Below are 15,935 nucleotides of genomic sequence, written 5' to 3'. Positions count from 1 at the left end.
CAGGGAAAAATTTTTCAAAGCTCAGAAAAAAAATTTGAGATGTAAAAAAAAAAAAAAGTCTTTTTGTTAATTTTCATCATGTCTTCTAGACATGATAAAAATTAACCCTACCCCCCTTTTGTGTGGGAATGTTGTCTCCCTGTTTCTAAAAATAGACCATGACTCATTCTAGGAATTATATGTTTTAGAAAGGATGAGTCATAGTCTTTGGGTTTCTCCATTCCAAAGTAAATAAAGTGAAGACATCAAATTAATAGAAAAAAAAGGAAGAGTTTTTTTTTTTTTTTTTTTTAGCTCTGGAAATATTTTTCCATTCAACAGCCAAGAAATATTTCCAGCCAATACAATTTCATTTTTACTTTCACTTTCAGTTCACTTCTTATATCTATAAAAACATTTCATATTTCTGTTCAGATCAGTGTGGGTTGTTCAAGACGCAGCAACTCTACTCCATCCCACAACCAGGAAAAAAAGATGTTTTTTCATGAGGAATTCTTTTGGCTTTCGAAAACAATGATGACATGATGATTGTAATACATTTCTGTTCTCATGTCCCATGCTTGAACTTAGAACTATTTCCAGAGCTCTGAGAATTTTTCTTAGTCCACTCGATGACCCAAATTTCATATATTTATTTAAGGTACTCAAGTTTCGACTACCCATCCGTGTGTGCTGTGCATTCAACCTGGACACACATTCCCTGAGCCCTAAGAAAATTTTCCGAGCCCACTCAAACGCTGAAATGGATTTAAAATAAATTGTTTCATACATTTTTAAAGCTCAAGAGTGTTAGGTGTCATGGAAAGAGCTTTTTCTTTCCCCAGCCCACTCAATCGCTGAAATGGATTAAAAACAAATTCTTTGATACATGTTTAAAGCTCAAACGTGTTAGCTGTCATGGAAAGAGCTTTTTCTTTTCACAGCCCACTCAATCGCTGATATGGATTAAAAATAAATTCTTTCATACATGTTTAAAGCTCAAGCGTGTTAGCTGTCATGGAAAGAGCTTTTTCTTTTCACAGCCCACTCAATCGCTGAAATCGATTAAAAACAAATTCTTTCATACATGTTTAAAGCTCAATCGTGTTAGCTGTCATGGAAAGAGCTTTTTCTTTTCACAGCCCGCACAATCGCTGAAATGGATTAAAAATAAATTCTTTCATACATGGTTAAAGCTCAAGCGTGTTAGCTGTCATGGAAAGAGCCTTTTTTTCCCAGCCCACTGAATCGCTGAAACGGATCAAAAATAAATTCTTTCATACATTTGTTTAAACCTCAAGACTCTTAGCTGTCATGGAAACTGAAATTTTTGTCACGGTTTGTGTGTCACACGTCGTCAACGGTATGATTTGAGGTGAAAATTGAAAACCCGGTATGAAAAATCTCTTTAACTTCACTTTAGAAGAAGGTGTGGGATAGAGAGATTTCGTCATGGGGAAATATCTTTCAATGTCCGTTGATGAAATCCAAACGAGGGGTCCTAGCTTTTCAAATGGGAAACATTTTCCCCTAAACGGAGGAATGATTTCTATTCTGTGAGACGTCAAAAATTGGAAAAAAGCTTGTTTTCACAGAAGCTCTTTCTAGAAGAGTGGTCCTGGGTCCAGATGAGGTAGAGAGAGAAAAAGCATGCTGCACATTGGACAGCCCGCACAGTTCTGAACAGAAAACGTACAATACTTTTATAGAAAAGTGTTGAAAGTGAAAGTAAAAGGCCAATCGTCTTGGCTGTAGAATTTTCACTTGGTTGCCGACTGGGAAAAATTTTTCAAAGCTCAGGAAAAAAAAAATTTGAGATGTAAAAAAAAAAAAAAAAAAAAAAACTTTTTGTTAATTTTTATTATGTCTTCTAGACATGATAAAAATTAACCCTACCCCCCTTTTGTGTGGGAATGTTGTCTCACTGTTTCTAAAAATAGACCATGTATACCAATATACTACAAACGGACTTGAACGCCTGTTCTCAGCATGTAGCTATACAAATTTGAAGGTAAAATTAAAAAAAAAAGACATCTTTTTGGGGAAAAGGGAGTAAATTTGTATAGGAATATACTACAAACGGAATTTAAGGCCTGTTTTCAGTATATAGCTATACAAATTGGAAAATAAAAAAAAATAAAAAAAAGCCTTTTTTTTTCGGGGGGGAAGGCAGTGAATTTGTATAGGAATATACTACAAACGGACTTTAAAGCCTGTTTTCAGCATATAGCTATACAAATTGGAAGGTAAAAAAAAAATAAAAAAAAGACACCTTTTTTTTTCGGGGGGGAAGGCAGTGAATTTGTATAGGAATACAAACGGACTTTAAAGCCTGTTTTCAGCATATAGCTATACAAATTGGAAGGTAAAAAAAAATTAAAAGAAAAGACATCTTTTTTTTTCGGGGGCTAGGCAGTGAATTTGTATAGCAATATACTACAAACGAACTTTAAAGCCTGTTTTCAGCATATAGCTATACAAATTGGAAGGTAAAAAAAAAAATAAAAAAAAGACATCTTTTTTTTTTCGGGAAATTAAGTGAATTTTTATAGGAATATACTACAAAATGACTTTAACGCCTGTTTTCAGTATATAGCTATACAAATTGGAAGGTAAAAAAAAATAAAAAAAAGATATCTTTTTTGGGGAAAAGGAGTGAATTTGTATAGAAATATACTACAAGAACATCAAGAAAAGAACATCATGGGTCCAAGAATTGAAAGTGAAAGTCCAAAAACGAAATGTTAACGACTGGGAAGAAAATTTTCAAAGCTGAAAAAAGATTTAAAAAAAAAAAAAAAAAAAAAAAAAAAAACTTCCTTTTTCTTTCTTAATTTGATGTCTTCATTCTTTTGACCTTGTAGAAATAAAAAAAGTGAAGACATCAAATTAAGAAAGAAAAAAGGAAGGGTTTTTTTTTTTTTAAATGTGTTAAAATTTTTCCAGAGCTTTGAGAATTTTTCCCAGTCGGTTTCTAGAAGCAACTCGTTAATGTATTTAAACCACTTGCGTTTCAGTTTCAGATCAGTCTGTGCTGTGCACTCAGCGTGGATACACGCTTCTCACTCTCCTGAGAAGAGCTTCTGTGAAGGTATGTGAACATTTTTTTCTTACTCTTTTGTATTTCATAGACTACAAATATTTATTGAGTCACCCATTTTATAGAAGTGTATTCTTATTTCCTTTCAATACTTTCAGGTAGGGTAATATTTTCCCCTGTGCTACTGTTTTTGCTTTTCAAGGCTAGAAATGTTTTACTCAATAGCTGTTTTTATAGAAAACATGCTATTATTTCGTATACTGATATATTTTGTGAAACTTTAACAAATCCTTTTCAACAAAGCAAGATCATGTGATCCACAGCTGGCTAGACACGTCAGTGTAATCGGATCACGATTGTTCCATCGTATACTGATATATTTTGTGAAACTTTAACAAATTCCTTTCAAGAAGCCAAGATCTCGTGATCCACAGATGGCTAGACTCGTCAGTGTAATTGGATCACGATTGTTCCATCCTATACTGATATATTTTGTGAAACTTTAACAAATTCCTTTCAAGAAGCCAAGATCTCGTGATTCACACCTGGCTAGACCCGTCAGTGTAATTGGATCACGATTGTTCCATCCTATACTGATATATTTTGTGAAACTTTAACAAATTCCTTTCAAGAAGCCAAGATCTCGTGATCCACAGCTGACTCCATTAGTCAGGAAAAACGGATCACGATTTTATCAATCGTATACTGATATATTTTGTGAAACTTTAACAAATCCCTTTCAACAGGGCAAGATCTCGTGATCCATAGCTGGCTAGAGCAGTCAGGATCAATGGATCACGATGGTTCCCTCGTATACTGATATATTTTGTGAAACTTTAACAAGGCAAGATCTCGTGATCCACAGCTGGCTAGACTAGTCAGGATTAACGGATCACGATTTTATCAATTGTATACTGATATATTTTGTGAAACTTCTTGAACAAATCCTTTTCAAGAAGGCAAGATCTCGTGATCCACAGCTGGCTAGAGCTGTCAGTATAATCGGATCACGACTGTTCCCTCGTATACTGATATATTTTGTGAAACTTTAACAAATTCCTTTCAAGAAGCCAAGATCTCGTGATCCACAGCTGACTCCATTAGTCAGGAAAAACGGATCACGATTTTATCAATCGTATACTGATATATTTTGTGAAACTTTAACAAATCCCTTTCAACAGGGCAAGATCTCGTGATCCATAGCTGGCTAGAGCAGTCAGGATCAATGGATCACGATGGTTCCCTCGTATACTGATATATTTTGTGAAACTTTAACAAGGCAAGATCTCGTGATCCACAGCTGGCTAGACTAGTCAGGATTAACGGATCACGATTTTATCAATTGTATACTGATATATTTTGTGAAACTTCTTTAACAAATCCTTTTCAAGAAGGCAAGATCTCGTGATCACAGCTGGCTAGAGCAGTCAGTATAATCGGATCACGACTGTTCCCTCGTATACTGATATATTTTGTGAAATTTTAACAAATGACTTTCAAGAAGGCAAGATCTCGTGATCGAGAACTGACTAGACCCGTCAGAATTAACGGATCACGATTGTTCCATTATATACTGATATATTTTTTGAAACTTCTTTAACAAATGACTTTCAAGAAGGCAAGATCTCGTGATCCACAGCTGACTAGACTTGTCAGAATTAACGGATCACGATAGTTCCATTGTATACTGATATATTTTGTGAAACTTCTTTAACAAATGACTTTCAAGAAGGCAAGATCTCGTGATCCACAGCTGACTAGACCCGTCAGAATTAACGGATCACGATAGTTCCATTGTATACTAATATATTTTGTGGAACTTTAACAAATCCTTTTCAAAATAGGCAAGGTCTTGTGATCCACAGCTGACTCCATCAGTCAGGATAACGGATCACGATGGTTCCATCTTATACTGATATATATTTTGTGAAACGTTAACAAATGACTTTCAAGAAGGCAAGATCATGTGATTCAATAGAATTGTTCAATCGTATACCTGGCATATTCTGATAAAACAACAGAATGATCCAATTTTGAATACGATCCCAATAGGTTTTTATAAAATCCATTTCATATTTTGTTAAACGTGAACGACTGACTTTCAAGCTGGCTGCATGGGTGTTTTTTTTCGTGGTTTTTCCCCATGTGTAACGTGAATACGAGCCAGTTTCCCTTCCAAAGTCCTCCACGAAGGCATTTCTTAAGGCAAATAGCCCTCAAATGCTTTACCGTCCTCCGAATCGACTTGACCTCTCTCCAAATTTCACGGTGTCATTTGAACTATCGAGTCGGCTGTTGGAAAAAAATGTCTGACAGCTGAAAACAATTCAGCTCCAGTGCACAGCACAGACTGATTTAAAGCTGAAACGCGAGTGGTTTAAATAGATGAGAACCCTCTATAGAAATAATTTGAATATATCTGGTTTTGTGAATCAAGCCGACTGGGAAAAAATTCTCAGAGCTCAGAAAAAAAATTCTGAGATATATATAAAAAAAAATCTTTTTGTTAATTTTTATCATGTCTTCTAGACATGATAAAAATTAATTCCCTTCTCTTTTTGTCTGGGAATGTTGTCTCACTCTTTCTAAAAATAGACTATGACTCATTCTTGTGGAATTCTGTTGGGATTTTACTTTCGATTGGCTTTTGACTTTGTTTCAATAACTGGGGATAACTGGACATGATCAATAGATAACTGGGGAAGTTATCTATAAAAGCATTCCGCGTTTCACTTCAGATCCGTGTGGGCTGTGGAAGAGGCAACACGTCTCTCTCTTTACCCAAACTCATGATATTCTTTAAGAATTTCTTAGCCATTTGTCAAAGAAGGGGACTATAATTGAAGAATTTATGAATTTGGGAACATGTCACCCATGGCAAATCTAAAATCTTGGAAGTGGATACTGGAAAGCCCCGCTCTGATTATAATTCTGAGTTCTAGCATGGGACATTTTTTAAATCAATAAGCTAAACTATTTCTCTAGTCTCATATTCTCTCGTGACTACGGTTCCAGATTTGGGTAGAGAGAGACATGTTGCTTCATCAACAGCGCAACTTTTTGTTAATTTTTATCATGTCTTCTAGACATGATAAAAATTAACTCCCTTCTCTTTTTGTCTGGGAATGTTGTCTCCCGCATTCTAAAAATAGACCATGACTCATTCCAAGAAAAGATTGGATGAGTCATGGTCTATTTTTAGAAAGTGGGAGACAACATTCCCATACAAAAGGCGGGGGGTGAGTTAAATTTTATCATGTCTAGAAGACATGATAAAAATTAACAAAAAGATTGTGGTTTTTTTTTTTTTTTTTTTTTTTTTTTTACATCTCAGAATTTTTTTCTGAGCTCTGAAAATATTTTCCCAGCCGATCTCATTTCGTTTTTCGACTTTCACTTTCAACTCTTCTCTTTTCTGTAAAAGTATTTCGAGTTTCTGTTCAGAACACTGTGGGCTGTTGAAAAGGTAACACGTCTCCCTCTCTACATTAATGGGGAATCCAAGATGTTCTAAAGAAGAATTCTTTGAGAATCTCTTAACCTTTCTGAACTTTAGACGAGCTAGCTGGATATTTCTTCATTTCTTTTTCAAGTATGGATTCAAAGGATTCTTTTAAATAGTTGCAAGTAAGACGTTGTATCATTTTCTGTTGATCATGAATCTATTAAAAAAATTTCAATGCCTAGTTTTAGGGCTACCTATACCCAACATGATTCATATGTTTTACTCTACGTTTTAGATGAGACCCTGTCTTAAAAACATGATTTTGCTATTCAAAGTTGAAATGAGTTTCCAAAAGCTTGATCCTTTAAAAAAAACATGTGTGTTTGTGTAGGTGTGGTGGGACGGGAATCCAAGATGTTCTAAAGAAGAATTCTTTGAGAATCTCTTAACCTTTCTGAACTTTAGAAGAGCTAGCTGGATATTTCTTCATTTCTTTTTCAAGTATGGGTTCAAAGGATTCTTTTAAATAGTTGCAAGTAAGACGTTGTATTATTTTCTGTTGATCATGAATCTATTAAAAAAATTTCAATGCCTAATTTTAGGGCTACCTATACCCAACATGATTCATATGTTTTACTCTACGTTTTAGATGAGACCCTCTCTTAAAAACATGATTTTCCTATTCAAAGTTGAAATGAGTTTCCAAAAGCTTGATCCTTTAAAAAAACATGTGTGTTTGTGTAGGTGTGGTGGGACGGTTAGCTTTCTTTCTTACGAGATAGTCATCTCCACGAGATGTGTTTTCGATATCTTCTCCAGTCTGTCTCTTTACCCAATCTCATGATATTCTTTAAGAATTTCTTAGCCATTTGTCAAAGAAGGGGACTATAATTGAAGAATTTATGAATTTGGGAACATGTCACCATGGCAAATCTAAAATCTTGGCACTGGATACTGGAAAGCCCCGCTCTGATTATAATTCTGAGTTCTAGCATGGGACATTTTTTAAATCAATAAGCTAAACTATTTTTTCTAGTCTCATATTCTCTCGTGACTAGGGTTCCAGATTTGGGTAGAGAGAGACATGTTGCCTCATCAACAGCCCGCACTGTTCTGAACAGAAACGTGGAATGCTTTTATAGAAAAGTGAAGAGTTGAAAGTGAAAGTCGAAAAACGAAATGGGATCGGCTAGGAAATATTTCTCAGAGCTCAGAAAAAAAAATTCTGAGATTAAAAAAAAAATCTTTTTGTTAATTTTTATCATGTCTTCTAGACATGATAAAAATTAACTCCCTTCTCTTTTTGTCTGGGAATGTTGTCTCACTCTTTCTAAAAATAGACCATGACTCATTCTTTCTAAAGAATAGAATTCCAAGAAAAGATTGGATGAGTTATGGTCTATTTTTAGAAAGTGGGAGACAACATTCCCATACAAAAGGGGGTGAGTTAATTTTTATCATGTCTAGAAGACATGATAAAAATTAACAAAAAGATTGTGTTTTTTTTTTCATCTCAGAATTTTTTTCTGAGCTCTGAAAATATTTTCCCAGCCGATCTCATTTCGTTTTCGACTTTCACTTTCAACTCTTCTCTTTTCTATAAAAGTATTTCGAGTTTCTGTTCAGAACACTGTGGGCTGTTGAAAAGGCAACACATCTCCCTCTCTACATTAATCGGGAATCCAAGATGTTCTTAAGAAGAATTTTTTGAGAATCTCTTAACCTTTCTGAACTTTAGACGAGCTAGCTGGATGTTTCTTCATTTCTTTTTCAAGTATAGGTTCAAAGGATTCTTTTAAATAGTTGCAAGTAAGACGTTGTATTATTTTCTGTTGATCATGAATGTATTAAAAAATTTCAATGCCTAGTTTTAGGGCTATCTATACCCGGCATGATTCATATGTTTTACTCTACGTTTTAGATGAGACCCTCTCTTAAAAACACGATTTTCCTATTCAAAGTTGAAATGAGTTTCTAAAAGCATGATTCTTTTAAAAAAACATGTGTGTTTGTGTAGGTGTGGTGGGACGGTTAGATTTCTTCTCTTACGAGATAGTCATCTCCACCCTCTCGTGGTCGCTGAAATCTCGTGATAGCTCAAGTGAAAAGGGTTCGTTTATTTTGACTCACAACCACGTTATATTTGTTTGGATATCTCCTCCAACGACTCGTGGAACTCTTTTCCCTGAAATCAGGTATGTTTAGCAGTGCACGCCCTCTGAAGTGAAGCTCGGAATACTTTGACAAATCCTGTCGAGTGGATTATGAAACCATTTTTAAAGGACCTCAGAGAAACACCCATGAAGACGATACCAACGTGTCGTTTTTCAGAAAGCATGAAGGTGGTTCATGGTGAGAGATGAGATGGTAAAATAGTTTTTTTCTTAGAAAGTTGAAAAAATGGAGAGTAGTAAGACACAGTCTCTTTTTTTCGAAACTGAGTAGGAGGGTCATTTTGAGATGAGCTGGAAAATATTTTCTGAAAGATTTGAAAAAAAATTTAAAAAATAAAAAATATATATATTATATAATATATATTATATAATATATATTATAAATACTTTTTGTTGTTCATTTTTATCATGTCTTCAGACATGATAAAAATGAACGACATCTCTCTTTTCTCTTTGAAACCTCTTTCAACCTATCTCGTCCTGTTTCTCAAGTAACATTCCTTTCCTGAAAAGCTAATTTCTTTAGAAACCTAAGACAACTCTTTTCCTGAAAAGCTAATTTCTTTAGACACCTAAGACAACAGGTAGAGACATACTTCGAACCAAAAAGAGAGTAGAGATCCTTTTGAATAATGTCGAATAGACAAAAACACGAGTAGCCATTTCAGTTCTATGCTTTTTCCTAGGGACGATCCACGAAAGTGTCCTCTTTTATTCACGACCCGTGGTTCACCCATGAATGAAACACGTAGACTCGAAACTTTCTAACATCTCTACCTCCACGGTGCAGTTTGAAAGGATGGTGACCCACCCATCACCCCAGCTATGAAATGAAACGTCAAAACAGTGCACACGTTCTAGAATAAGAACCCTTGTAGACATTTGGGGGCTCTACAGCACAGACTCAACAGAAACAAAACGATAAAAACTTTCATAGATCCCAGAGAGTGGATGTGCTTAAAAATAAGGTGATGTCTCGTCGATCAAATCAGCTGTAAACAAATGTCTAAGAGCTGTGAAGAATGGATGGTCTACCTTCACAAAAGCTCTTTCTAGGAGGGAAAAGTGTGTATCCAAGCAGAATACACAGCACAGACTGATGTTAAGTCGAAACTGGAGTGATTTCAATACACAAGTATGAATTCGTTCTAATAACCCTTTAGATAGGTCTTGTTTGACTCATCGAGTCGAGGGGGAAAACATTGACGTGTTGCCTTTCCAACAGCCCACACTGTTCTGAACAGAAACGTAGAATGCTTTTATAGATAAAAGAAGAATTGAAAGTGAAAGTAAAAAAACGAAATCAGATCGGCTGGAAAAATTTCTGAGCCGAGAAAAAATTCTGAGTCAGAAAAAAAAAAAACTCTTCCTTTTTCTTTATTAATTTGATGTCTTCACTTTTTGACATTCTACAAGGTCAAAAGAGTGAAGACATCAAATTAATAAAGAAAAAGGAAGAGTGTTTTTTTTTTTTTTTTTGACTCAGAATTTTTTTTCGGCTCAGAAATTTTCCCAGCCGATCCCATTTCGTTTTTTGACTTTCACTTTTAATTCTTCTCTTTTCTATAAAAGTATTCCACGTTTTTGTTCAGAACAGTGTGGGCTCTTGAAAAGGTAACACGTCTCCCTCTCTCTTTTTTTGGGAGGGAAACAGGCATGGTGTGCCTTTTCACGACACCCGTGTGGCTGAACAACCTATCGGTCACCGGTGATATCTCTGGAAGGACAGAAAAAAACTATCCACTGTCGTTGTTGTTCACTGGAGGCTATTTCTTTCCCTTTTAATTTTCTCTGAGATCCTTTAGAAATGGGTGAGGATGGGTAGCGTGAAGCGCGGGAAACCTGAATCAGCAGAACGAAAATCCCTTTGAACAACTATTTAAAAAGTAAATGTAAAAGCGGACCAAACTTTCGTGAAAAGCATTTCTGTGTAGACGAAATTAGGAAGAGATTTCGAAAAAATATTCTATCCTAGAACGATGAAGTCATTCCATTGAAATCTTCTTCTTTGATCCATCAATAGCTTCGAAATACAAAAAAGAAACATTCAGCTTGTCTAAGGTTCAGGAATTGTAAGAGATTCTTAAAGAATTCTTCTTAAGATCATCATGGGTTCCAGATTTGGGTAAAGAGAGAGGGAGACGTGTTACCTTTTCAAGAGCCCACACTGTTCTGAACAAAAACGTGGAATACTTTTATAGAAAAGAGAAGAATTAAAAGTGAAAGTCAAAAAACGAAATGGGATCGGCTGGGAAAATTTCTGAGCCGAAAAAAAATTCTGAGTCAAAAAAAAAAAAAAAAAAAAACACTCTTCCTTTTTCTTTATTAATTTGATGTCTTCACTCTTTTGACCTTGTAGAATGTCAAAAAGAGTGAAGACATCAAATTAATAAAGAAAAAGGAAGAGTTTTTTTTTTGACTCAGAATTTTTTTTCGGCTCAGAAATTTTCCCAGCCGATCCCATTTCGTTTTTGACTTTCACTTTCAATTCTTCTCTTTTCTATAAAAGTATTCCACGTTTTTGTTCAGAACAGTGTGGGCTCTTGAAAAGGTAACACGTCTCCCTCTCTCTTTACCCAAATCTGGAACCCATGATGATCTTAAGAAGAATTCTTTAAGAATCTCTTACAATTCCTGAACAAGCTGAATGTTTCTTTTTTGTATTTCGAAGCTATTGATGGATCAAAGAAGAAGATTTCAATGGAATGACTTCATCGTTCTAGGATAGAATATTTTTTCGAAATCTCTTCCTACTTTCGTCTACACAGAAATGCTTTTCACGAAAGTTTGGTCCTCTTTTACATTTACTTTTTAAATAGTTGTTCAAAGGGATTTTCGTTCTGCTGATTCAGGTTTCCCGCTCTTCACGCTACCCATCCTCCCCCATTTCTAAAGGTTCTCAGAGAAAATTAAAAGGGAAAGAAATAGCCTCCAGTGAACAACAACGACAGTGGATAGTTTTCTTCTGTCCTTCCAGAGATATCACCGGTGACCGATAGGTTGTTCAGCCACACGGGTGTCGTGAAAAGGAACATCATGCCTGTTTCCCTCCCAAAAATGTTTCTTCGGAAAAGGGAAAGTTTTTTTCCCACCCCTTTGGAGATTCCTTTTCCGCATCGATACCCAAATCCATCGGCCAGAAAAATAAATTTTTTTTTTTTAATCTCAGAATTTTTTTTCCTGAGCTCTGAGAAATTTTTCCTAGCCGATCCCATTTCGTTTTTCGACTTTCACTTTCAACTCTTCATTTTTCTATAAAAGCATTCCACGTTTCTGTTCAGAACAGTGCGCGCTGTTGATGAAGCAACATGTCTCTCTCTACCCAAATCTGGAACCCTAGTCACGAGAGAATATGAGACTAGAAAAATAGTTTAGCTTATTGATTTAAAAAATGTCCCATGCTAGAACTCAGAATTATAATCAGAGCGGGGTTTTCCAGTATCCACTTCCAAGATTTTAGATTTGCCATGGGTGACATGTTCCCAAATTCATAAATTCTTCAATTATAGTCCCCTTCTTTGACAAATGGCTAAGAAATTCTTAAAGAATATCATGAGTTTGGGTAAAGAGAGAGACGTGTTGCCTCTTCCACAGCCCACACGGATCTGAAGTGAAACGCGGAATAGTTTAGCTTATTGATTTAAAAAATGTCCCATGCTAGAACTCAGAATTATAATCAGAGCGGGGCTTTCCAGTATCCACTTCCAAGATTTTAGATTTGCCATGGGTGACATGTTCCCAAATTCATAAATTCTTCAATTATAGTCCCCTTCTTTGACAAATGGCTAAGAAATTCTTAAAGAATATCATGAGTTTGGGTAAAGCGAGAGACGTGTTGCCTCTTCCACAGCCCACACGGATCTGAAGTGAAACGCGGAATGCTTTTATAGATAACTTCCCCAGTTATCTATTGATCATGTCCAGTTATCCCCAGTTATTGAAACAAAGTCAAAAGCCAATCGAAAGTAAAATCCCAACAGAATTCCACAAGAATGAGTCATAGTCTATTTTTAGAAAGAGTGAGACAACATTCCCAGACAAAAAGAGAAGGGAGTTAATTTTTATCATGTCTAGAAGACATGATAAAAATTAACAAAAAGATTTTTTTTTTTTTTTAATATCTCCGAATTTTTTTCTGAGCTCTGAGTTTTTTCTCAGTCGGCTTGATTCACAAAACCAGATATATTCAAATTATTTCTATAGAGGGTTCTCATCTATTTAAACCACTCGCGTTTCAGCTTTAAATCAGTCTGTGCTGTGCACTGGAGCTGAATTGTTTTCAACTGTCAGACATTTTTTCCAACAGCCGACTCGATAGTTCAAATGACACCGTGAAATTTGGAGAGAGGTCAAGTCGATTCGGAGGACGGTAAAGCATTTGAGGGCTATTTGCCTTAAGAAATGCCTTCGTGGAGGACTTTGGAAGGGAAACTGGCTCGTATTCACGTTACACATGGGGAAAAACCACGAAAAAAAACACCCATGCAGCCAGCTTGAAAGTCAGTCGTTCACGTTTAACAAAATATGAAATGAAATTTATAAAAACATATTGGGATCGTATTCAAAATTGGATCATTCTGTTGTTTTATCAGAATATGCCAGGTATACGATTGAACAATTCTATTGAATCACATGATCTTGCCTTCTTGAAAGTCATTTGTTAACGTTTCACAAAATATATATCAGTATAAGATGGAACCATCGTGATCCGTTATCCTGACTGATGGAGTCAGCTGTGGATCACAAGACCTTGCCTTTTTTGAAAAGGATTTGTTAAAGTTCCACAAAATATATTAATATACAATGGAACTATCGTGATCCGTTAATTCTGACGGGTCTAGTCAGCTGTGGATCACGAGATCTTGCCTTCTTGAAAGTCATTTGTTAAAGAAGTTTCACAAAATATATCAGTATACAATGGAACAATCGTGATCCGTTAATTCTGACGGGTCTAGTCAGTTCTGGATCACGAGATCTTGCCTTCTTGAAAGTCATTTGTTAAAATTTCACAAAATATATCAGTATACGAGGGAACAGTCGTGATCCGATTATACTGACTGCTCTAGCCAGCTGTGGATCACGAGATCTTGCCTTCTTGAAAAGGATTTGTTAAAGAAGTTTCACAAAATATATCAGTATACAATTGATAAAATCGTGATCCGTTAATCCTGACTAGTCTAGCCAGCTGTGGATCACGAGATCTTGCCTTGTTAAAGTTTCACAAAATATATCAGTATACGAGGGAACCATCGTGATCCATTGATCCTGACTGCTCTAGCCAGCTATGGATCACGAGATCTTGCCCTGTTGAAAGGGATTTGTTAAAGTTTCACAAAATATATCAGTATACGATTGATAAAATCGTGATCCGTTTTTCCTGACTAATGGAGTCAGCTGTGGATCACGAGATCTTGGCTTCTTGAAAGGAATTTGTTAAAGTTTCACAAAATATATCAGTATAGGATGGAACAATCGTGATCCAATTACACTGACGAGTCTAGCCAGGTGTGAATCACGAGATCTTGGCTTCTTGAAAGGAATTTGTTAAAGTTTCACAAAATATATCAGTATAGGATGGAACAATCGTGATCCAATTACACTGACGAGTCTAGCCAGCTGTGGATCACGAGATATTGGCTTCTTGAAAGGAATTAGTTAAAGTTTCACAAAATATATCAGTATACGATGGAACAATCGTGATCCGATTACACTGACGTGTCTAGCCAGCTGTGGATCACATGATCTTGCTTTGTTGAAAAGGATTTGTTAAAGTTTCACAAAATATATCAGTATACGAAATAATAGCATGTTTTCTATAAAAACAGCTATTGAGTAAAACATTTCTAGCCTTGAAAAGCAAAAACAGTAGCACGGGGAAAAATATTACCCTACCTCAAAGTATTGAAAGGAAATAAGAATACATTTCTATAAAATGGGTGACTCAATAAATATTTGTAGTCTATGAAATACAAAAGAGTAAGAAAAAAATGTTCACATACCTTCACAGAAGCTCTTCCCAGGAGAGTGAGAAGCGTGTATCCACGTTGAGTGCACAGCACAGACTGATCTGAAACTGAAACGCAAGTGGTTTAAATACATTAACGAGTTGCTTCTAGAAACCGACTGGGAAAAATTCTCAAAGCTCTGGAAAAATTTTAACACATTAAAAAAAAAAAAAAAAAAAAAAAAAAAAAAAAAAAAAAACCCTTCCTTTTTTCTTTCTTAATTTGATGTCTTCACTTTTTTTATTTCTACAAGGTCAAAAGAATGAAGACATCAAATTAGGAAAGAAAAAGGAATTTTTTTTTTTTTAAATCTTTTTTCAGCTTTGAAAATTTTCTTCCCAGTCGGTAACATTTTGTTTTTGGACTTTCACTTTCAATTCTTGGACCCATGATGTTCTTTTCTTGATGTTCTTGTAGTATATTTCTATACAAATTCACTCCTTTTCCCCAAAAAAAGATATCTTTTTTTATTTTTTTTTACCTTCCAATTTGTATAGCTATATACTGAAAACAGGCATTAAAGTCAGTTTGTAGTATATTCCTATACAAATTCACTTAATTTCCCGAAAAAAAAAGGATGTCTTTTTTTTATTTTTTTTTACCTTCCAATTTGTATAGATATATGCTGAAAACAGGCTTTAAAGTCCGTTTGTAGTATATTCCTATACAAATTCACTGCCTTCCCCCCGAAAAAAAAAGATGTCTTTTTTTTAATTTTTTTTTACCTTCCAATTTGTATAGCTATGTGCTGAAAACAGGCTTTAAAGTCCGTTTGTAGTATATTCCTATACAAATTCACTGCCTTCCCCCCCGAAAAAAAAAGATGTCTTTTTTTTATTTTTTTTTACCTTCCAATTTGTATAGCTATATGCTGAAAACAGGCTTTAAAGTCCGTTTGTAGTATATTCCTATACAAATTCACTGCCTTCCCCCCCGAAAAAAAAAGATGTCTTTTTTTTATTTTTTTTACCTTCTGATTTGTATAGCTATATACTGAAAACAGGCCTTAAATTCCGTTTGTAGTATATTCCCAAAAAGATGTCTTTTTTTTAATTTTACCTTCAAATTTGTATAGCTACATGCTGAGAACAGGCGTTCAAGTCCGTTTGTAGTATATTGGTATACATGGTCTATTTTTAGAAACAGTGAGACAACATTCCCACACAAAAGGGGGGTAGGGTTAATTTTTATCATGTCTAGAAGACATAATAAAAATAAACAAGTTTTTTTTTTTTTTTTTTTTTTTTTTTTTTTTTTTTTTTTTTTTTTTTTTACACCTCAAATTTTTTTTC

This window comes from Stegodyphus dumicola, chromosome 9, assembly GCF_044657685.1.
Source record: "Stegodyphus dumicola isolate Sdum_Otavi_A_Nest chromosome 9, ASM4465768v1".
Classification (NCBI taxonomy): Eukaryota; Metazoa; Arthropoda; class Arachnida; order Araneae; family Eresidae; genus Stegodyphus; species Stegodyphus dumicola.
The sequence above is the reverse complement of the archived record's forward strand: the minus strand, read 5'-3'. Positions refer to the sequence as shown.